Below are 24,802 nucleotides of genomic sequence, written 5' to 3'. Positions count from 1 at the left end.
CAAGAAAAAGGCGTTCGTCATGCCAACTTTTTTTTTAAATTGAGAGCACATTAAACACAAAACATGTAACAAACTATGATGGGGATTGATAGAAATTCAATATGGGTACTTGACACTTGAAACACTGCCTTATTCTGCAGCCAACGAACCAGCTTAAAGATTTTTCCTATCTGAAAAGAAATTTAAGGGATGATCTAAATGTTGGCGGAAAGGGTACTCCACTGCAGGGTGGCAGAATATCCTTTCAGCCAGCTTAAAGGTCTGCCTAACTCTAAATCAGACCTCAATTCCTTTTTGAAAATAAAAAAAGTTGTAAGTTTCATGTACAACTCCATCATGTTGACGGAGCCATCAGTCAAACTTACAATGTATTTCCAAGAACCCATGTTGCAGGGTTCATGGAAATGCTGAAAATGTCTGTAGGGGCAGCAGGCCTCTTCAAATATGGCAAACGGAGTACGCTTGCCATGGCAGGAGTAATTACTCCATCTGCCAATAATCAGCCCCTTGGCACAGTAAGGACCAGATGTATGAAAAGTAAAAAAGACAAAAAGTGGTTGGAAATTGAGCCCCCAACTTATTGTGACCAGTCTTTAATTGTGCAATGTGACTTGTGGACTAGCAGGTTGGATTACAAATATCTCCAGGTGCAGGGGTCACAAAGCAACCCACATAATGATTGTTCCTGCAAGGAAGCAAATAGTCATCTCTGTGTTTGCATACAGGCTGAAAACATTTTGTTAAAACCTGTCGGTGTTGCTTGAAGGAATGGGTGCTGCTTCAAAAGACAATATCTGGTTATTCATTGTGAGCAGTAAGCAGTGGTCCCCATGACCATTCCCTATACCTTTCGAGGTCACCTGACACAATCCCCAAAGGTCTAATAGTCCAACTGAGAAATATAAATGTGTCACCACCTCCTTTGAGTGGTAGGTACCTTTTCAATGGCTGGTGAACATATCTGGGGTCGTAAATCATTGATACATACCTTTTTTAAATTACATTTAGACAATGCCCCTTTTCATGCCCCTTGCTAATAGTGATTCAGAATAGATCAGTAATCCAATTTTGAGAGTTGGAAATCTAGGTCGCAAGGGAAAAGGAAGATGGCGGATTGACTCTGCGGCAAGGAGCTGGCCCCCCCAGAGGTCTCCTGATTGCTTCTCTCTCTCGTTATTGCTATTGCTATAGCTGAATGCTGAATTCTAACTGCAATAAAAGAGAAGATATCACACTCTAACCACTTATTCAGGAAATAGAACAAACCAAAACTAAAACTTTATATTCTTACAATATTTACTTACCTTGGATACTTCGGCGGGATGCTTGGCTCTTGCTCCTCTTCGGAATCACCCCGAGCTGCATTCATCAACAGACTAGTCAGCAGTGTTATGTGCTCTACTGGCATGTCTTCCACCTGCTTCACATGTCATGGATCCTCCAAAGGTCACTGCTCTGCGTGGTGGACGCTCGAACTGAAACTCCGCTGTTGCTGCTATGGTTAATCCTACAAACGATCTGACCGGCGGTGCAAGCAAGAAGAACAAGCCGAGATTTGGCAGAATGGTAATGAGGCTATTTCAGTTGGGAAGGCAGCGGATTTCCTTGTCACTGCCCCGGAAGCTGTTATGGCTAAGATGGTAATGAGGTACCTTATGGGCTTGGGAGATCCCCTGATTTAGCCTCTGATTCAGAGCCGGTATCCCCCTCAGAGAGTCCGGCTGTGTTACACCTTGAGGGTGTTTTGATGTCTTTACCTGCGTCAGTTGGTATGAAACCTCCCCAGTTACTTCAACAAGAGATGAGTGATGCCGCTCCTGCCTCCATCGGCTCTACAGGCTCTACAGGCTTAAGTGTAACTGAAATAATATCATCGCCGCTGCAAACACACTCATTTACACAGCTGCGGGCGGTCTTGATTTAAGCGATACCGTTGATAATAAGAAAACTATTCTACAGCTCGGGAGAGGTTCAGGATCTGAGTTAACAATCTCTAAAACTGTTAAAACTGCTGAGCAGGGGGCTGCACCATTGCTAGGGCCTTTGCAAACTTTAGCTCTAACAGACTTACTCACTCCAGATGGTGGCAAACATTTAAAGGAGCATTCAACTGAGCGAGTTACTAAAGCAGATATTCTATCTCCCTCATCACCTGCAACAAATACAGGTGATTCACCTGGTCATCTATCTATGGATGCTGTTAACCTCTCATTCACTAAAAAGAAAACATTTAATTGTAAAAATACTAAACAGACTACATCTCTCAGAAAGGCTCCTGAACCTATAAATGGAATACATCAGCAAGGCAAAGTGTCTGCATCAGTGTACTCAAAAGTAAAGTCCCAGGATAGCCCTCTACGTAAATGGGTGACTTAGAAGGGAGAAGTTTAGGCTATCATTTCAAGACTATTTGCTTCAGGGCAGCCCCTGGCACCTATCAGTAGCCAAAATACTTCTTTTCAAGCTACAAAGCAGCATCCATCAAAAGAAGCTATTTTTATTGGGGGCACTCCTACTGCTTACCCGGTTGGTTCTATACAACCTATAACAACTACAAGGGAGGTCTCCATGTTGGCAAGTAGTGCTTTAGCATTGAATGCAGCTACAACTTTATTGGGGATGGTGCCAACATCAGAGCCCTTGTTAAGCTCAATTTTGCAGGCACTATCAGCACAAAGAACTGAGGTGCAGGAGTAATATTTACAGCTTAGGGCAGACAGTGCTATGATTCAGCAGTCACTAACTACAGTAACTAGTAAGGTGGCTGTACTTACCAACCAGGTGATGGCTCTACAGCAACGACTGACTGACAAAGAGGATGCGATTTCACACGCTACTAATTTGGTCCGTGATCATGACAGTCAACTCACAGCTTTACAATAGAAAATTGAAGACTTGGAGAACCAGCAATGCCAGAATAACTTGAGAGTATTTGGGGTCCCGGAAGGTATAGAATGCTCCGATCCATGGGCCTATATGGATCAGTTATTTCAGAAGGCCTTCCCTGATCTTTCTGATTAGGATTGGGACTCTCAAACCCAACGTGCTCACAGGTTGCTGATTTTTCTCAATCAAACAGATCAGTCTAATGTATGCCATCCACGATTGATGCTCAGGCTATCGCTATTAAATCTCGACCTACTATACCGGTCATAGTTGAATCATGTTCTATTGTGGTTAGATCGGATCTATGTAAAGCTACCATGGACAAAAGATGGCGGATGCAACAGCTTTTTGATTCTTGAAGGCACTTGGTGCCCTGGTCTACCTTCAAGAACTGGTCAGATTGAATGTTATAAAGGATGGTCGCTCACAGATCTACTATTCAGACCAGGAGGCAAAGCGAGCACTCTCAAGAATGCAGCAGAATTCTAAATAATGACAGGAATAGACAATATCTATTGGCGTTTCTTTTTGTCATCTTATGTTTTTCTTTTCTTCTGGCATTACTGACAATCGGTGGTGCTCTCTTTTCTTAATTCTACTTTTCTAACATATCTTACTGAATTATTATGTCACTAATTATAGTAGGGATGCTCTTGAAGGTGCTGCTCCTCTAGGCTGTCTTAGATCAACAGCGGGTTAGTGGGGGTTATTTGTTTCACTTGGTAAGTGGGTGGGGTTAGTTCCTGACCTTAGGGTTGGGGCTGATTTTTTGGGGATTCACCTGTGGAATACAGGAGTGCACTGGGGTTTTAAAGTATAGGGGGTACAGATTATATGAAATGTAAACAATTTGATAAATTATGATGTTCAATGTCTTTATGTAGCAAGCTTATCTTTTCTAATTCTGTATTTTGGACTTTTTTTCTCTAAAATTTTGAAGGGATAACATCTGGGGAAAGCAAAAGCCAAGCATAGTCTGAATTGTTACGAGCCTTATAATGGGGAGAATCAGGTGTATTAGCTGGAACCTAGCTGGGATGAATTCGCCGTCTAAACGTCAGCTGGTTAGGGAAAAGCTTAAGCTTTAGAAACCTCATCTGGTAATCCTTTAAGAGACACATTTGGCCTATAAGGGTAGAGGTTTGCCCAAACAGCTACGCTTTGAAACAATTGTATGTACCTCACAGGGTGTTGCACTTAGAGGGATAGCGATCCTTAAGGATAAGTGGGCCCTAATGGAAGGACAAAGAGCGACCAGGGAGGCAATTGTACATTTGACAGTGGTCACAGTAAAAGTAGAATAGACTATGTCATTTGTAGCCTTAACCTATGGTGTGGGATAGGCGACATGGAAATTAAGGGTAGATTAGAAAGTGATCATGATCCCCTTTGTGTCACCCACTCCTGGTGGAGGGTCACGCCTGATAATCCAGAGTCGTGTAGTGAAGTAGTACCTGTTATGGCCAATGATATGCGAAGAGTTAAATGGCCAAATGTGTTGGCAAATGTGGCATCCATGGCCTATATAAACTCGGAGGTGGATAAAGCAATTGCCGACATGGAGATAGTAAACCCTGTAACACCTGGTTCCTCTTCAAAAACAGTTATACATGATACGTTTTTTTCCCTTTTAAAACCACATTTTACTAGATTAAGTAAGGTAAATAGAAAAGCCCCACTCAAAATGGCTAAGTGGTTCAACAAACAGTGTAGGTTAGCCATATTGGAGCTGGGTAGGGCAATCAAAAATAGAGATAAGGTTTTGATTAGTGCAGCCAGGAAATGCTATAATATTAGTATTCACAAGGCTAAGAAAAAGTGGGAAGAGGAATACTGGGAGGAGTTGCTGGAAGCTTCTGGGACAAGGGACTCCAGACTTTTCTGGAAAATTGTGAAGTGGGGACGAGGGGGCACCCCTAGCAATCCAGATAATAATGTCAACGAGGCATTATGGGTCGAGTATTTTAAACCCCAGTATGCAGAGAATAGGGATATTGTGGCCTTAGAACCTATCCCAGTGGCTCTTTTTAATGGAAACCTGTTTTCAAATAAAGAAGCTGAAATGGTAATTTCAACCCTACAAGGGGGAAAGGCACCGGGCTTGGATGGGATCCCCTCTGATTTATTTAAGAACGACAAGGTACGGTGGGCTAGGTATGTGACCCTGCTGGGAAATGCTCTAGCTAAAGGGGCTAAAGTACCTGAAACATGGAAGGGGGCAATAATTATACCGATCTATAAGAAAGGCGATCGGTCATTCCCGGCCAATTACAGGCCGATAAGCCTGATTGCCACCATCCAAAAAGTGGTGGGGAAGATGGTGGTCAATAAACTCATGGACTGGGTAGACGAGAACAACGCCCTTTCCCCCTATCAGGCAGGTTTTAGGCGTGCAATATCAAATATCAAATATTTCGATTTACCATGTTGCGGTGGGGGACGGTACTCCTTGGCGAAGGCAGCCTATATGTCGGATTTGTAGACCTGAGGGCTGCCTTCGACCTGGTTCCAAGGAGCAAGTTATGGGCAGTCCTGAAAATGATAGGGGTCCCACTTGAGTTGCTAACTCTAATAATGCGTCTCCATGAATGTAACTTTGCCAAGGTCCAATGGGGGAGGAACGGGGAATCTACTGCTAATTTTCCTGTCGAGCGGGGTGTACGGCAGGGATGTGCTATGGCACCCCTGCTTTTCTACTTGTTCATCAATGGTATTGTGGATAGGATGTTGGGTGCAAGTGTGGATGCACCTTCGCTAGCGGGCATCAGGGTCCCGATCCTGATGTTCGCTGACGACACCCTAATTGTGTCCAAAACCCCAGCTGGACTCCAGCGTGCCCTAAATATTTTCGATATGTTTTGCAAGGAGCATGGCCTTGAAGTCAATGCTAGCAAAACAAAGCTGATGGTCTTTTCTCAAAGGCGTCCACCCCAACCAAAGGTATCTCTGAATAACATCGAGCTTGAGGTAGTAAATGTTTTTACTTACCTAGGGGTAGAGATATCAAGTAAGCCAGGTTGGTCACAACATATAGAAAAGGCGGTATTGAGACACCAGCAGATTTCAGGTGCGCTCCGGGTAGAGCAAGTGAAATCAAAAACTAGGCCCATAAAACCGGTCCTTATGGTTTATGATGCTAAAGCTCTAGGGGCAGCCCTGTATGGGGCAGAAGTATGGGGTTTTGAGAGGCTCCCTAATCTACAAATATCAGAGAATAGGTTTCTGAGGGGAATCACGGGTCTCCCCCAGAGTGCCCCACTAATACCTCTTGGCCTTGACTTAGGGAGGAGATCGGCTAGTGATCGGGCCCTATTAAGGCCTATCCTTTATTGGAGACGGCTTTGGACGACCCCAGAGATCCGACACTATGCCGATGGGTTCTTAGCCCTAGTTGAATCTGACACATTCCCTAAAATATCATGGTTAAAGAAGCTCAGGGCTGTTCTTGCTGAGCTCGGCCTCTCCAACCTTTGGGAAAACCCGTCTGGGGAAGTATTCCCAAGTAAAAATACCATCAAGGCCATATATTGGGATTATGTTGAAGACAAGCTCTGGAGGGGTACACAAGTGGAAACAATGGGGGGTAGATTCATGGAAATTAAAATGAGACCTGTACTAGAACAGTATTGGGGCAGTATAGTATAACTGTTCCGATAGACAGGAAATTATTTTTCCAGCTAAGATCAGGATCTCTCCCCTTGCGGTCATTGATGGGTAGGTGGAGGAGTACCAAAACTTTGTGTTGCCCGGTATGTGGTGCCCCCAACGAAACCATTGCCCACTTCTTATTCCTGTGTGAGACCTATGCAAACCCGAGGAGAGTATGGCTAGCTCCAGTTTGTAGAAACCTTGGGGTTACCAACGGTGTTGAGGGGTTGAGAATTATTTGTACCTCCACCGAAATGCCTATTGTGTTGGGAACGGCAAAATACTTGGGGTGGGCATGATCCATCAGGCGGAGGGCTCTACCTCCTAATATGAATTAAAATTTTACAGTTTATATATTTTCTTGTCAAAGCTTGCACAACTGTTTAATATCTATTTTATGTGTGTATGAAACATGAATTTTAATTGTAATTTATTTTTGTATGAATTTTAAAATGTATGTTTGTGCTTTTATGAGTGTACAACTCGAATAAAGCTTTTTCAATCAATCAGATAAGTGGTTAGTCTGCAAAAAAATTAAAACCACTTCTGACCCAGGTGGTAGGTGGGCCATGGCACAACTTAAAGTTTATTACAAAAAATATGTATTTTGCACAGTGTATGGTCCAAACACCGACGATCCTACCCTTTTTAACAAATTAATGCTAGCTCTGTTTGACTGGCAAGGAGAAAAAACTATTGTAGGGGACTTTAATTGCACTTTAAACAATGACATTAATTCAACAAATTGGCCCGCTTTACCGAGAATGCAGCGTGTTCATGAGCCAATTTATGAATTAGCTCGAATTCATGGTTTGACAGCTGTATGGCGGATGCTACATTCTACTCTGCCAGGGTATACATATTATTCTGCACCCCATCGACTTCATTCAAAAATAGGTTTGGCTTTTGTTAGTAATAGTACTTCAGTAACCGCTCAAATAGAGGTCTGCTCACAGGTAACTTCTGATCACAACCCTGTTTTAATAAGCTTTCAGTCAGCAGCTGAAGATAAGAACAAGTGATCTTTCTCGTTTCCTAGATACATATTGACTGACCCAGAGTTTATAACATACACTCAACTGAGTCTTACGGAGTTTTTGTGGTCCAATATTAATACTGCTTTTCCATTCATTGTAATGGACACATTGAAAGATTATATATGGGGTACTACTCAACAGTATATTTATCACATTAATAAAACTCAACAGAATAATCTGGAATTAAGTTGTGATACATTAAAATGGTTAGAAATCATGCTTGCAGAGGAATTTAAGTCTAGCAGCCCAAACAGAGATCTAATATATGCCTCTTTAATTGGCACATGCTTACTTCTGAACAGGAAGCTCAAGGAAAAGATAGCAGCTGCGTTTAACGAAAACCAATCTCACCAATATGAATATGGTGACCAGGTTGGGAGGATTTTTTTCATACCAGGTTGCGGATAAAAAAATCTAAAACGCGGATAGACACAATAAAAGGTAGAGATGGCTGATTCAATTTAAAAACAATTTACTCAATTTTTTATGGAGCTCTACACCCTCCACGGTAACATAGATAAAAGTGCACGGGACAGATACTTACAACTTGGGGAACCCTTATCTCTGAGTCTAGAGGCAGAGGAGTGCCTTCAACAAGATATTACTGATGAAGAAATAGCATATGCCATATCCGCGCTGCTTTCCGGCAAGGGTGCTAGGGACGATATCCTGCCAATAGAATTTTATAAAACCTTTAAAAATTCTATTCTTTCATTACTTCATGATGTTATACATCAGATAGGGGAATGCGTAGAAGCTCCCAAGTCCTGGGACATGACGAAAATATTTTTTTTTCTTAAAAAGTGAAAATCTGCAGAAGACTGCAGGTCTTACAGCCCAATATCCCTCCCCTCATTAATTCTAACTCCAACATTTTTGCCAAAATATTGGCTAACCGGTTAGCGCCCTCCATGCGGGACCTTGTATCTGATTAACAGAATGGGTTCATAATGGGCAGAGATACTACTGCTCACGGTTATAAAGCTATAACAGCGTTTGATATTGCTAGCTAATAAGACATCTAGTAATTTAGGGATGGTCCTCCTAGATGCTGAAAAAGCATTTGACTGTGTTGTGTGGGATGCATTATGGGCAACACTGATTATTAATGGGCTACCAGGCCGCTTTTTGAAGTGGATTCATGTGTCATTCATTAATCCACAGGCTAAACAACTATATACCAACTTGCATTCGGTTCCTTTTCCGATACGTTGTGTTACCCGGCAGGGATGCCCACTCTCCCCACTGCAGTTGGATTTATATATAGAGGCATTTGTTAATGCACTAAATCAGAATACTGACATTATTTCATTTAGCAATAAGATGTGTCAACTTAAGGCTATTGTGTGTGCCAATGATAATGCAGTATTTACATCTGACTCAGTATCAGCACTGAGTGCAATCCAGGAAGAAGCAAAAACCTTTGGCCACTTCTCAGGTTATAAACTTGATTCCAATAAAACTAAAATTCTCCATAACTTGGATTTGTTTACCCCATCATTTGGAGGCTGTGCTGTTGCAACTTACTTGGGGGTTCGGATATCTGCTACTATTGAACAAATCTGGAGACTTAGGGGGTCATTATGATTGCGGTTTTTCCGCATCCTCGGGGCCGGCGGAAGCCACCGCCGGCCCCGAGGATGCGTAAAAACCGCAGCGGACTGACCAAAGACCCACCGCCACATTAGGATGGCTGGTGGGTCCTGGTTTCCGTCCGCAGCTTTTCCGCTGCGGTCGGATTACAACCGCAGCGGAAAAGCTCTGATATGGTGACAGTGTCTTCCAGACACCGTCCACCATATTAGGATGGCCAGTAAATTATGACATGCGGAGGTTCCCTCCTGCTCTGGGGTCGCGGACGGACGCAAGTCCGTCCGCGATCCTAATCGACCCCTTAATTATGAACTATTACTGGACTCGGTTACACAAAAATTGAAGAGCTGGAATAAGCTTTCAATAACTGTTATCGGTAGGACTAATATAATAAAGATGACAATTTTACCTACGTTTCTATATTTGTTCCGCGCTATTCCTATACTTGTCCCCAACTACTATTGTCAAAAACTGGAGGGTGCCATCAGTAGTTTTATTTGGGGCTATAAGCAAGCATGCCTAGGGATACGCTCTCTTAAACTTCCCTATAAGCTGGACGGATTACAACTCCCGGATTTCAAATCTTTTTTTTGGGCAACATTTATAGGCCACGTGCGAAGATTACTAACTGATAAACAACCATATTTTGGCCTCTCTCTGGCATTGGGCACACACAGCAAAATGTTTTTGTATAGGATTAACAATCCTAACTATTATCTACTCAGTTTTAAGACCATTAGGGATATTGTCCACATATAGCACGAAATTCTCAATTACTGCTCACTTACTTTTAAATATCCCACACAGCATGACTACTTTAAACTATGGAATAATCCAATCCTCCCAAGCATATTTCAAGATCCTACTGCTTGTAGATGGACAAGGTGTGGTATTGAATGGCTCGGCCAGCTCTAAGACACCAATGGTTTTCGCACTTTTGTATCATTACAATTTACTTTTGATCTCCCACAACAATCTTTTTTCAAATATTAGTGATTATTTCTTAAAGCGACAATGAGTGCTGCTCCCTCACTCACATGAACTATTGACATACTTTTTAAATCTTTCGCTTAAAGCTAAAATTAGTTCAATATATCTCCAACTCTGCCATTTCAGGGGAGATGACATCTGCCGTGTGGCCTCCAAATGGAGTCAGACGTTAGATACTATTACCGATGGGTCTGAGATAGTCTCGGCTCTGGACACTTTAGATAGTTTTATTCATTCTATAAGTTTAAAGCTGTAACAATTTAGAACTATTTGTATGCTTTATTACACCACTGAAAGGTTTAGTAAATGGCAACAAAAAGCACAGCAGTTTGTGGGAGATTGTGCAGATAGATCATGTTGTCCTAAATTCAGTCTCAAGGCAGCTAATATCCTTCATATGTTCTGTACCTGTCATTTGCTGCCTGATTTTTGGGAGAAAGTCACACAATATATTGCTCAATGTTTGGGTTCTGATTTTTCCCTTACTAACAAGGAGATCATGCTAAGATTTAAGGTGAGTGAGAATCGTGGTATGAGAAGTATTTTATCTATTACACTAGTTGCTTCCCACATTTGTATAGCCAGAGTATAGATTATGCATAACCCGCCTATTATCTTTGAATGTTTGGCTCTCATGAAAGACATATATGAGAGGGAGCGGGCACTGGCCAAAACTAGAGCTACATGCTCATTGCAAAAATGTAACCACATATGGACATTTATTTTGTGATTTCTGTGATTCCCTAGACACATATAGTTACTTTAAAAAAAAAATTCTCTCGTTTGATATTATTATTTTCTATATGCATGCAACCAATTGTTATTCGTTTTTGCTTACCTATTCTGTGTTTATGTACCATCTGTATTCAAAACATTAAAAATATCATGTAAAAAACGAATAGTTGGCAAATATTGATAGAAGAAACAATGACTAAAGTACCTTTGAAGGAATAAATTAGTGTGCTTATGACTAGATCGGTGCTTTAGTCACACAGCTGTTCTCAAACGTCTCTTCCGTTCCTAGCAAGAGAAATGCCTCGAAAGTGACAGTAATAAGTATGATAATATCCACAGGATTCTGATATTTCTTTTACAGTTTAGGCCACTCATTGTTTGTTTTCTGCTATCACAACAAACATTTCTCCCCCTTAAAAGCAGATGTGAATGATGGGAATATTTCATAGTAAATGAAAATTAATTAGAAACTAAATTAGGCATTTTATTTCATGCTGAGGGAAGGTGTGGAGTACTGATCCTAAGTCTTCCAAACATTTGAAAACACATTCACATCACTGCAGACAAATATAAGAGCAAAGGTTTGCATTCAATATATCACACAATCAAAAATAGGCGAGATTTCACATGACTTTCACCCATACTCCTTAATTTGCAGAATGGTCCTGCTAAAATCATGGCGACTGCTCTCTGGAGTATAGCCAATTATAGAGACAGATCTGAAATGATGCATCAAAATGATATTTAGGAACCAAGCAAAAGAATCCCTTTCTCTTTCTTGTTGCAATCCCTACTTCTAACTTCTTTTGGTTATTGAAATTCTATCCCACTCTATGTATATTTTTTAATTTTCTCTTTCATTTCTGTGTGTGTGCATGATACCTCCACCAGCCTCGCTCAGTTCTGTAATCTTGGTAGTAGATGAATCTAACGGGAACGATTCTAGGGCACCGTATTGTATGTAAGATACTACTTGCAAAATATTTATGCACACACACGCACACACACACACAAACAGAAACAAAGAAAGGACTACATATATAAACCAGGAATATGATTTGAATTAAACAAGTTACATATATAAAGTCAAGGACCTGGTATTGTGAAGAAAAATAGATTCTGTCAAGTAATCAAGTAATGTATATTCATTTTAATGAGGCAATGCAGCCTCCTTAGATGGTATTTGTGAGCTCTTTCTAATGGGGAGCTGCACTGCAACTTCGTGGAGTTAACAGTTCTCTTACAATTTAAATTGTTCACACTTTAAGCAGATCAGATGATCTGGTCTCAGTAACATATAAAGCAGGGATAAAGAAAATGTAATACAGTTGCAATTCATAGGGTTTTTCTCATAAGTGTTGAGCTATATTAGACTTTGTTAAGACTTGTGGGAGCTGGCTTTCAATGTTTGGTACAGTGAAATATGACTGAATTATTAACTTCAAATCCAAACTGTTAATATCAAGCTAGAATGAAGCCTTTTTGCTATATTATCTAACAGAGAAATACTTCATCGTAGAAAAAAAAGAAAATGTGTTAATTTCCACAACTGCCTTGGTACCTCTAAATGTACAGTGCTTAAAGGTTTGAATACACCTCATTCCAAGGAGTGATTTGTTTTGTGTCATTCATATTAAAACCAACAAGGCTTATTGGCCCATACACTTTTAGATTTGATTGACAAAGAACGCACATCTGTTTGTTGGTATTCAATCCTCCTTTACCCCTGAAGCCAGGCAAAAAATCCACAGAAAGCTAAGGATTTCTATGCTCTACAAATACTGCTGCTTCTATTGTTGCTGAACATTGCTCATTAAAGTCCTAGAAACAAGAAGAATGGCCTTGTGTGTGAATGTAATCATCTCATCAAGAGTCTCCTTCTTCACGCCATTCAAGGCAGAAATTACGCATTTAAATTCTTCACAAGCCCAGTAAACTGCAGAAAAATGCCGTTATAATTGGGCATCTTAAGATTCGTCTTACATTTGCATGTCCGGTATAAGCACTTACTTTTATACCATAAAATAGCCCATATTGTAAAGTCATTAAGGCACTTGTAATCTAAACTATGAACATACAATTGCAGCCATTCTTTTACAGGACAGCGTGGTAAACCTGTACAGATGCATAGACTTTCGTCTATTCATTTTAAACAATGTAATTATAACAAAGGCCAAAAAAGCAGATGTACACAAAGGGTAAAGTGCAAACTTCATTTCTGTCTACCACATTGAAAAAATGGACAGGATAATTCCTCTATTTAAAAAACAAGATTCATCTGAAGTTTTTCTTTGCAGTATAAGGTATATGCTAACAAATACAGTCAGTCAGTCAGTCAAAATTCTTTATTTTCCAATGTTTCCAAGGCATATAAAGTACACAGGATAAAAACAACGGTAATAAAAATATACTTATAGTGTCTAATACATCATAAAAGCAAACCCTCCCTGCACACAAACAATCTTAAAAGGCGACTTTGCTTGGAACCGAGTCAGAATGATCGGCCGGTTCACGTTCCAACTGGGAACATCGTAATCGGGCAGTCAGAATGTAAACCGACCTAGGCGGTCTGAAGGGCACCGACGTATTCAGGAAGATTCCGACGAGGAAGAATTAATAATTTCTCCTTGTATCACCCGTCTAAGACCAGGTATTCCTTGGTCTTAGAATTTGGCGCTGCCACAGCCTTGTGACTATGGGGCAGGGTCAAAAAGCAATGGATGTTACGACGGAACGCCCATTGCATGCCCCTTTAACGCTAAGAAGCGTAACTATAATTGGCACAGTGTTGTCTCTAAATATTACTACTGAGTTTTGAAGCTAACATTTTATAGGAGTCTTCACTTTGTTTTCTGTCATATTTTCCACTGATTGGTGAAAATATCATTTAATATATTGAACAGAGAAATTGGCTAACAGAGAGTGATCTTAGACATATTTCGCTAATAAAATAGGTTGGCTGTAACACATTCTAATAATGCATTTCTAAACGTTTAAAATGCGAGTAAAACATTTAAATGGAAAAATCATTGAACAGCTTACAACAGGTATTGGCGAATTGAGAACTTGCATCTCGTTGTAATCAGAAAAACAGAAAAAGTGAAAACTTATTTGACTGTGCTCAAGCTGTTTAGCTGACATAGTCTCAAATATTAAGTTTAGTATCAAACTTCCCGTGGTCTGTTGGTAGATGGGAATGTGGGGAATTCTCTACCAGCCTGAAAAGAATAAAGTGCTCAGCTTGTCGACAAAGATGTTATAGACTTTAAATGGTGAAGTCGGAGGCTTCCTCAAATTCCTATTTTAGCCAGCTACAGCATCCAGGAAGTCCCTCAGGTACCACTGAAGGAAAATCAGTGGTGTGAAACAGGGTATTTGTGGCATACATCTATTACTTTTTGTGTACGAGTCAATGTTGATGCCTTTATTGTGCTGCTTGGAGGATATACATGCCTAGTAGAGGGCCACCAGGCCTCCAAGACACACAGACAGCATGCACCTTGCACTCCAAGGCCGTTGGGATGTTGTGATTGACGTGTGCCATCAATATATGTTGTAAGGTAGTATAAAAGACTGGAACTTCCTGCACACTTGCAATCCCTCTTGTCCATATTCACAAAGAGAGGTACCTACTATGACACTCGTAAATTATGCGTGAAGGGAAGAGAGTTGACCCCACTAGTTCCAGGGAACAGGGTACGTTAGACAATATAAGCCTGAAGGGAAATCCCTGGAAGCAGACCTTATGAGACCTTACACCACTCTATCAATCTTTCATAACACACTCATATCTCAACAGTTTATATACTAAGTATATTGTCAGACTAGAATGTAGCGCTTACAGTATTTTTATTTGTATAAAAGGTTAAAATTTCGGATTAATTCCCGAAAAAAAGTACCTAAAAAATATATTAACATTAAAAATTGTTTAAATACATTTTAAGTATTACACATCATTTCATGTCATTAAGAAGATACATCACATATATTTTTATACCTAAGAAGAAAACAATATATAAAAAATATATTTCTCCCAAAGAAAAAAAGAGAAAATATTCCACACTCTTAATAATAACCACTATTCTCTCCCCTGTTCTCTGAGCAGTACTAATGCTCATTTCATATTTCTTTAGATCCAATAGCCCTCAATATCTTGTACAGGACACACAGTACAGGAGTTCCCTTGTATCTATGGTTTCCCAGGCTTTGTTTGGATTCTTTACATGACAAAAGGCGTCAACGCGTTTCGGTGGTTTAGGCCAATAGATGTGGTGCCACCTTCTTCAGGACACTGTTTCATATGGGGATACTTCTTAAAAAGGGCTCAGAACAAGGAGCTAACGAGGAGCGGTGTTCGAGCGCCCACGAGAATTTGCACTTGAACCATCGATATCGGGGCAAATTAGACATCACCAAAGCGATTCTATGCTCTACTAAAAATTCCATGAAACTCCATCCACCATTAAAGGAGATACATGTGGCAGAAATTAAGAACATATAAGAGGACACGACTAACCAGTGGGACCAACAGGAGAGGAAAGATGTCTTTACCTTCAGTAATATCCAACAATAAGAATAGATATAGAACAACTAAAGTACGGAAAATTATCCATTCTCTCAAATGTTACGTGGAGGTACACGTTATACGTAACATAAAGCATCCTCACATTCTGGCAATGAAATATCTGAGCCCTTTTTAAAAAGTATCCCCGTATGAAACAGTGTCCTGAAGAAGGTGGCACCACATCTATTGGTCTAAACCACCGAAACGCGTCAACGCCTTTTGTCATGTAAAGAATCCAAACAAAGCCTGGGAAACCATAGATACAAGGGAACTCCTGTACTGTGTGTCCTGTACGAGATATTGAGGGCTATTGGATCTAAAGAAATATGAAATAGAGCATTAGTACTGCTCAGAGAACAGGGGAGAGAATAGTGGTTATTATTAAGAGTGTGGAGTATTTTCTCTTTTTTTCTTTGGGAAAAATATGGGGCAGATGTATCAAGCTATTTTTTAGGCGCAAACACTGCGATTCGCTAAAAAATAGCGTTTGCGACTAAAAAATAGCAAAATGGTATGTATGAAGAAAAATGCCCCGCAATATTAAGGAATCGCAAATTTTTTGATTCCTCAATATTGCGGAAGCATTTAAGAATTCGCAAATTGCGATTTCTTAAATGCAATGTATCAACCATTTAAGAATGTGAATTTAGGCTAAGAAATCGGAAATTACCACCAATTTGTAGTTGGTGGTAATTTGCGATTTCTTTTACAAATGCACTTTATGCAATGTGTAAAGGTGACACGTGATGCTCATACATGCCCTTACATGTATGTGCACCATATGCGCACACATGTAATTTTCAGGGGTGCAGCAGGGTGCTCTTGAGACACCCCTGCACCCTTGAAATTATTCTCAACTTGCGAATAGCAAATTGCGAATCGCAAATTGAGAATAATTTCACATTCATTCCTATGGGTCTCCTGGCCCATAGGAATGAATGGGAAATGATTCCTTAATTGCGATTAGCAATTTGCAAATCGCAATTAAGGAATTTTAAGAAATCGCTAAAAATTTGCGAATTTCTACATACATACCATTTTGCGATTTCTAAATAGCGATTCCTTAAAAATCGCTATTTAGAAATCGCAAATGGGTATGTTGATACATCTGGCCCTATATTGTTTATATTTTTTTTTCTTCTTCGGTATAAAAATATATGTGATGTATTTTCTTAATGACATGAAATGATGTGCAATACTTAAAATGTATGTTAACAATGTTTTATGTTTATATATTTTTATGTACTTTTTTTCGGGAATTAATCCGAAATTTTTTCCCTTTTAAATAAATGAAAATACTGTAAGCGCTACATTCTAGTCTGACAATATACTTAGTATATAAACTGTTGAGATATGAGTGTGTTATGAAAGAATGATAGAGTGGTGTAAGGTCTCATAAAGGTCTGCTTCCAGGGATTTCCCTTCAGGCTTATATAACTCGTAAATTATGCTTCGTTATCATTACAAATGGCATGTTTCGGTTGTTCACTAAATGTTCTGGTTTCCTCGTGGTTAAGGCATATACGAAATATCCGATGTTTGCGAGTGCATACTAAGGTGTGTTTGTGAGTGTTTATGGGCGTTCTACGCATCACACATAGCATGCATAACGCTGGGAAAGAGAAGCATTATACCTTTATTTGTTTAATATTTTCTTTTTTCACAAACATTTTTGTCTACCTACAATCTCTGCATAACTTGCACAAAACTATTTTAGGTGTGCCTGTAAAACACATTTACACGTGTTTTTAGATTTGAATTAAGTCCAAACTGTTTTAGTGTAAACAACATTTACCCCGAAGATTCCATATCACATCTGTGACTCAATTTGTAAATGTCCACTGATGTAAACTAATTCCCAAACTACATCGGCATACATTATTCAAGAGCGTGTCAACTATAAGGTTGTTTCTCGCATCAACTGACTTAAAGCAGTATCCTGGAAAAAACTAAAAAGCCCTTACCCTCAGTTGTTAATTGATGAATCAAAGGGAAGAGGAACTACCCATGTATTATCTGAGGAATGCTTCTGAAATACACTGTTTCTAATGAAATACTAATGAAATCTGTACTCATGTCTAGTTATAATATAAGATACTTCAATGTAGCTGAACGTTTGTTCTGAAAATGACATTTCTATCTAAATGCATATTTTATAAAAATTATAAAAATTGAGAGTGTGATTGTGATGTTGTTAATGGTCTGGGAAGCAATAAGCACAATAGACCTGGGGTGACATCTATGTGTGTCCTTCTAGGTATATTTGGAATTATTAAAGTTTTCACTGATGTTTAGCAATAACTCCTACAAAACTCATTATTTGAGTGTAAAGTTCACAACAGTGTGAGGCAGATTCTCAATTTTATAATTCCTGTGGAGGCATTGCCTTAAAAATAAGGGAATGCATTTTCTCGTTTATTTGCTGAATTACAAATGTCTTCGTATACATTGAAGAAAAGCAGTAGAGGGCTGCACTTAAAGTGATTACTCAAATAGGAGGCACATGATCAGCACCCTCTTGGAGACACACGAAAGCAGTCAAATTAAGCAACCTGCAATGAGCAGTAGAATCACAAACTGAGGTTGTATGTAGGTCAAACTATGAAAATATAGTCAGGAATATTTATTGTGTGATAATCATTGTTTATAAAAAATATCTTATTGGTTGTACATTCTTTTATATTATCTCCAATGTGGTGATAGTTCTGCAAACAATATTTAGGGCAAGCTATTTTTGTCAGATGATGTATTGAACCAGAACCAAGTAGGACCCTTCCGTACGGAGGCAGGGGTTGCCCCTGGTAAGGCTGTGATTGTATTTAAGGATCAGGTAATTTTTGCACATCTGCACCCTCCACTTGGACCAGTGAGGTGGATACTAAAGCCCCACTGTAGTGGGGGACTTCAGGTCTCTCTCAAAACGTTTCATTGCCTGCCAAGATCAAAGCAAGGGCGTTGTTGCCAAGTTGCCCTGGGAGCAGCACTTTAGTTTCTTTGGGGCATATAACCTTACCATGTGCTGGGATCCCAGTACAACAAAAACATGGGCCGTCCTACCCAATCTGTAATTGGTTACTCACAACCTTGGCTAGGGAATTTACCCTAAAATTGTGTTATTCTGGGTAAATTAGTATTTTTCCTAGTGTGATGAACTGCCAGTATATTGTGCCGTGTTAAAATAGTACAATGCAAGAAAATATATGTACAGTGTTGCTTCCTATCACACCTGCCCATCACATCCCGCTGAACTCAGGAACTGACACTCTTCTGGGCACAGCACCTTGACGTTAGATGCTCATGTTCCAACAAGAATCGGTTATCTGTCAACTCAGACCAAGATTCCCCCTAATTAAAATGCCCAATATCCAACAAAAAGAATCTTCCAAGCCATTCTACTACGGTCATTTGTACACCAATCATTGTAGGATCACTATGATTTATGTGGCGTGGCTGGGATCCAAAATATGAGACAGTCTCTTCTTAGTAATAGGAGAGAACTGCTTTGTCATGGGATAGGGGTGAGCCAGACAGCATAATCAGTGCGCTGTTGCTCTCCCAGTTCTTTTATATATGAACACCTAGCAAGTGGTTTGTTCCTGACATTGTAAAATAGTTGCCAGATTGGTGGCTGATTCACAGAAGACCATAATTCTACTCTAACAGTTGACATCAGCTTTACAGATTGAAGCTTGTCACACAAGTGAAGGATTAACAGAAGCTGAACATTCAAGAATGTTTCTGCTTCTGATGGAGATATTGATGTCTTCAATGGTTCTAACCACTTATTTCAATGTCTAGACATGTCTATCTCCATTGACCTGTATGACCTGCTGATAATAGTTTTGTGCCAGCATTCTCACATCCTGCAGTGTGTGGCTGTTGGCTGAGTACAGAAGAGTGAGTAGAGGCTGTTCGGTTAGAGGATTGTGTATCTCACAGGGAGGACACCTGCATTCAGACGATTACAAGTTCAGGTTTCTGGAGCAAATTGATCATCCCATTGGGAGGCACTGTAGAAGCAAGCTGAATGCTGACTAGCTGTTGGATGCCTGGTTGTGATCCATGGGGTTGACCACTAGCACACTAGCTTTTCACAGACTGTCAGCTGGGAAAGTACCATTTGGCTGAATACTTATTAGTGACCTGTCTAACGAATTGGTGCATGAGATAAAATCAATATCTGCTCATCTGAGCGTATTGTTTCTTCAAATGTGCTGATTTTTTAGAGCAATGCGACATAGGTCTGCACTACCATCTGCTTCTATTTTAGCTCTGCGCCCCAACAACAGATGCAATGTTGTATGTTAGGTTGCAGGAACTTCCACGGGGAAAGTGTCATTGTAAGGACAGGTGTACCTGTTGTGGCTACACTTATCAATGTATGCTATGAACTGCTAGCTACCATATGTGCCTAATAATTTGTAAGTTTATTGTTTCTTACACATCTCAGTGTCCGGCTGCAATGCAGCACTTGCACTGATTTGATGTTTAATGGTGATCATGTCCCTGAGAAGGTCATGCAAACAGTCATCCAAATATGTGCTATTTGTCAATGGCCACCTGCGTGGCCAGCATTTCCAGTGCTGGTTCAGTAAGTTTCACCTTCATAAATAATACTGCCATATTGTACTTTTCCTACCTATTGGTAATCTGTTGTCCCTTGCAGGCAGCTTCTGTAATCCAGTGAAAGAGGAGGCAGGCAGTTGAGTGTACTGTTTGGGTCTTGGGTGGTCCAGAGGCAGTGCCAATGAAGCAGAAATCGTCTCCAGCATGCACAGGTAATTATTCATTCAAGTTAAACATTTGCAAATACATCCACAGGCATTCTGCACAATTGTACAATTACCAACCATTTTTGCAAACACACTGTACATCCATGGTATTTCTACTTGCATGTGTTCCATCAATACTCATATGGGCGATTATGGAGCACACAAGCTATTTCCTACACGCACGCATGTTATTTCAGTGGGGGAAAACTGAAGTTCAGGCTGAGTCGTGGTTCATCATCGCCCGCTTGTCTCTCGACTACAGTTTGGTCAACCTGGGGAGCTTTATATTAAAAAAAAATCTCTAAATGATTCCAAACTTCTAGATCTTCTTCCAGAAGGTTTGTTTGGGGTTTTGAATGGTCAACACAACATCCAAGGTTCCGGAAGTTCTGAGTTACTGTACAGGGATTTGGGACCTCAATCCCCACAATTCACCTGATCAAAGCCTTAACAGTCCACTGCACGCTGATAAGCTAGGCTCCTTTTGGTGGAATTGATGTAGATGACTTCTTGCAGCTATTTTGTACCTGTTGATTTCAGGGAGTCCACTCCTTAATACTTTTAAGCAAGGCAAAGCACTCTTTTATGAATCCCAGAGTGTGCAGCAGGTGCAATCCTTCAGAATGCAGTCCTTTGTTGATGCAGACCAGGGGTTCAGCGGGGCAGGCCTTCTCTTGATGTTTCCAGGCAGGGATTTGAGTTGCTGGGCAGCTCTCTAATATTTATAGAGGTTTCTGGGCTGCCAAGAAGGGTATATCCCTGACTAATAGGGTGCAGAGTACCACCCTCTGCGATGACCACTTCTTTCGAAGTGTGACATTTTCTTGTCCCAGAAAGCACTGTTCCACGAATATCAAAATGGAAAAAATCTCTACCGGAGGTTCAGGTCTGGCTAACCCAACCCACAGGTGTTGTTCACTTTTTCCTTTACTCACCTTCCAGACCTTCTTTTAATTCAATTGCATGGGCTCCCGACTGGCCGGGGGTACGGTAAGTGAGGGGGCTGGTTCCTGTCCTCACTGCCTTCCTCCCTCTGAAGACCAGTCTAGCTGCCCAGCTCCCTTTCTGTCCTGGCATCTGCTGTTGCAGATCTCCTCCCACCAGATATCTCCTTTTTCCCTGCACAGACCACTTCACACTCATTAAGGAAGCCAGTTCAGCCTGTCAAAGACTGTCCAATCAGAAGATGTTGCTACAGGGCTGATATTAGACAACTTTAGGAAACCAGTTCTAAAACTACTTTCCTGCAATAGTTATATTAAATCTAAACTTGGCAAGCTGCTGGATTTATCGTAACTATTTTTTCAAACAATTAATTATCTTTTTAGCTCACTATTGTCAAAAGTTAGGCTTTATTAAACTTTAATAAAGGTTTTCCATGTTAGCCTATGGAGCTAATGCACTACAGTGAGGAAAAACAAAACTGACAGTTTGTCCCCCACCAGGACATAAAAATCATAGTTTATAATGTCCGTGCTTATCACTACAATGCACCCTAATCTTGGGACACTTAGGGCAGACCTTTGGGGTGACTGATATGTATAAATAAAGTAGTTTAAGACTTTGGAAGTATTTTTAATTCCAAAGTAGTATTTGGACATCGTTTTATTTTAAAAGCAGCCAGCAAAGCAGGACTGCTTTAAAAAAATTGACAGCTTGCACCACAGCAGTGCACACATTAGTGCATTTTATCTACTGTGCCTCTAAACATACATGCCCCACCATATACTAGGGAGGAGTTACAGGTAGCTTGTCAGTACTAATTTCCATGTACCTTTTAAGCAGAAAACTGGCCCTGGGTCTGGTTAGCAGAGCCCACGATACAATCAGAGTCAGTAACCACCAATATCAGTCAGAAATGGGGGCGATCAGGGCAAAAATTATGAATTTCTTACAATCCCTTTATAGAATGGCTGGGCTCTAGGGAACAATGACAAATATTAATAATAAGGCTACAACTTGTTTTCTTTGCCTAATGTTGTCTATATCAGCAGGGGTGATAGGCCTTCTGAAATGCAGTTTGGAACACAACCACCACATGAAGGTTCATATTTTGTAAATTCTGATGATCCTGCACAATTCCATTTGCTCAAGTACTGAGTGAGTTTTAATGATATCATCCTGGTTTATCTATATTCACCTTTATCATTTGAAGTTAGTGATTCAGCTGCTATGTTCAAGTGATAATGAGTTCATGTGTAACACCCAATCCCCCTACTCCTGATTTCACTGTTCTCATTCTGTAGCAATTTTTGGGAAATTCTGATTTTTACAATTAATAAAATAGCATACAATGGTCAACATGCAAATGTGACAATACTCAAATAAAACATAAGACAAAAATAAAACAATATCTAACAAGAATACATTTTAAGCATTTACTGTACTTCTTAAATGTGAAAAATAGAAATATGTTTGAGATTGAGAGAGATTTTAAAATTAACAACAAAATAACAAAGTTTAAAATAAATGTGCAGAATCAGATGGCAAGATTTGAGGAAATAATGCGTTTAGCATGTATAAAGCAAAATGCTAAATATGCATAAACAGTTTTATTCTTCAACTCTCCATGAAAATGTTTATAATAAAAAATACGTTACTTATATGTTTTCAAGTATTTCCACGAAATGTTTCCTTCATGATTCATTTTTGTCAGTTAATAGAGTAATGAAAAGTTCATACATTGAAAGGCAGAATAAAATGTGACCTCGACTTTATAACTTACTTGTTTTTGTCCAATCAATTATGAATCTGCAAAATGTTTTCTTTTCCATTAATACAAATATTTGCATTCCTACATAGACCATTTGTTTGGGGACTTTGGGGCTCGTTAGGCTGTCGGGATGAAAATCTCCTCCCGACAGTTGGAATCTTCCTGACTGCTTTGTTGCCCTTCTGACCGTCAGTTTACATTTGACCACCCAATTACGATGTTCGTGGTCGGACGTGAACCGGCCGGTCATTCCAACTAAGTTCCGACCGAGTCACAGAATATTCCTGTCGGTGGGAACCGCACCATTCTGCCGTCGGGATTATGATGTCAGTTTCCAACAGCTTTTCCGTGCCGACCTTTCCGACACTGAAAGGCTGTCAGAAAATGACTTTGGGTGCCCATAGCCCCTGTGTTCTATGGTGGTGGTCGAGGGGGAAGCTATGATACCCCCCTGTAAAACCCTGGACACTGATTGGCTGGTGGCAGATGAGAAGTGCAAAATGTTGCAAAACTTCGTTAAATGTGATGTCTATAATAGTGCGTGTATATAGAGCAGAAAGCCCCACTCTTTTAGTCCCACTCATTCGCGGACATTTACCAGACCCAGACTTTATGTCACATTGCTTTGATACTCTACTGAGTTTCTTGAACCTTTATTTATGGGAAGTTCTGCTTTGACATTTTTATCTTTTTGAGCTGACTTAAATGCTAAAGCTTCATGCTTTTCTCACTCTCTTGAACTAGAACTCTTTATGGGTTTTTACTAACTTCATTTTCACCCGATTCTCAGATTAGGGATTCTTTCCTTAATGAAATTCACTTTAATGCATTTAATATTTGATTTGATTAAACAAAATTAACTTTATATTTTAATCATATATTGATGATTGAGATTAATCTGAATTTAACTTGTGGTTCGCAATAAAGATGATCATCTAAAAGTTGTATTAATAAAACACTTTAACTCATATCAAACTATCATTGTTGACTGATAATAGATTCATGATTGTGATAATTATTTTATGTGATGTTCAACCCTCTTCTTCTCAAAACAATAGCAAAAATCCATGCCATATGAGAGCAAAAAGTGGAGAGTCCTGATGCTGGTAAACTGTGACTTTTAATCCCTCCTATTATCTGCTTCAGCAAGATAAAAGCTGTTTGTTTTTGTTTAGGAAAATAAGGAAAAATCACTTTGCTCTGTTTTCTTGAAATGTTTATAGGTGAAATAGGATTTTTTTCTTTCGTATAACATTCCCCACCACATATACGACTAGCTTCAATAATGATTTGTAAGCAATGTGTGTTTCACATATAATATTAGAAATGTGCTCCACCCTGATGCACATATGTCTCTGCAATACGAACTAGAGCAAACCCTCTTTGCAACATGCAAAAACAAACTGCAAAAACAATGTACATTGATTTGGCCTGAAATTTGCACCCGTGCCCCTGCAGTTAATCTGACTTTTTTTTCCAAGAATTGTTGAACAATATAAAAAATGAAAACAAACTGGAAGCTGACCTTGATGTGAGTCTGAGGCAGGCTGAGGTAGTTTGCAAGGTCGAAGTTTGTTCATTACAATGAGAATATTGACTCACGTAAATATAAAAGCTTAAATCATGAGCACCAGCCTCAATATATCTTTGAGAAGCTGTAGCTACTGAAATCTGGCCAAATCAATAAACATCTGATATTCTCGTCCAAGGTACAGTAGGTCAGCGCCTGAACTGATACTTTTATTAGGTGCTAAATAAAACCCTATATTCACAGAAATCTTATTGATTGTTATTAGACCATAGGAAGAACCATGGCGCATGAGAAATAGTGTAACAACATCTGCAGTTAAGAACACCAGCAATT

At 39.8% G+C, this 24,802-nt stretch overlaps 1 protein-coding gene across 2 annotated transcripts in view; it reads right to left on the bottom strand.

Annotated features, from left to right (window-relative positions):
* The window catches only part of DMD (dystrophin), a 4,652,165-nt gene that overhangs the window by 2,804,853 nt on the left and 1,822,510 nt on the right, over positions 1 to 24,802 (bottom strand). The gene's annotated exons all lie outside the window — the stretch shown is intronic.

The sequence above is a fragment of the Lissotriton vulgaris genome, chromosome 8, assembly GCF_964263255.1.
Source record: "Lissotriton vulgaris chromosome 8, aLisVul1.2, whole genome shotgun sequence".
In the NCBI taxonomy this organism is placed as follows: Eukaryota; Metazoa; Chordata; class Amphibia; order Caudata; family Salamandridae; genus Lissotriton; species Lissotriton vulgaris.
This window is presented reverse-complemented; position numbering and strand designations above follow the sequence as displayed.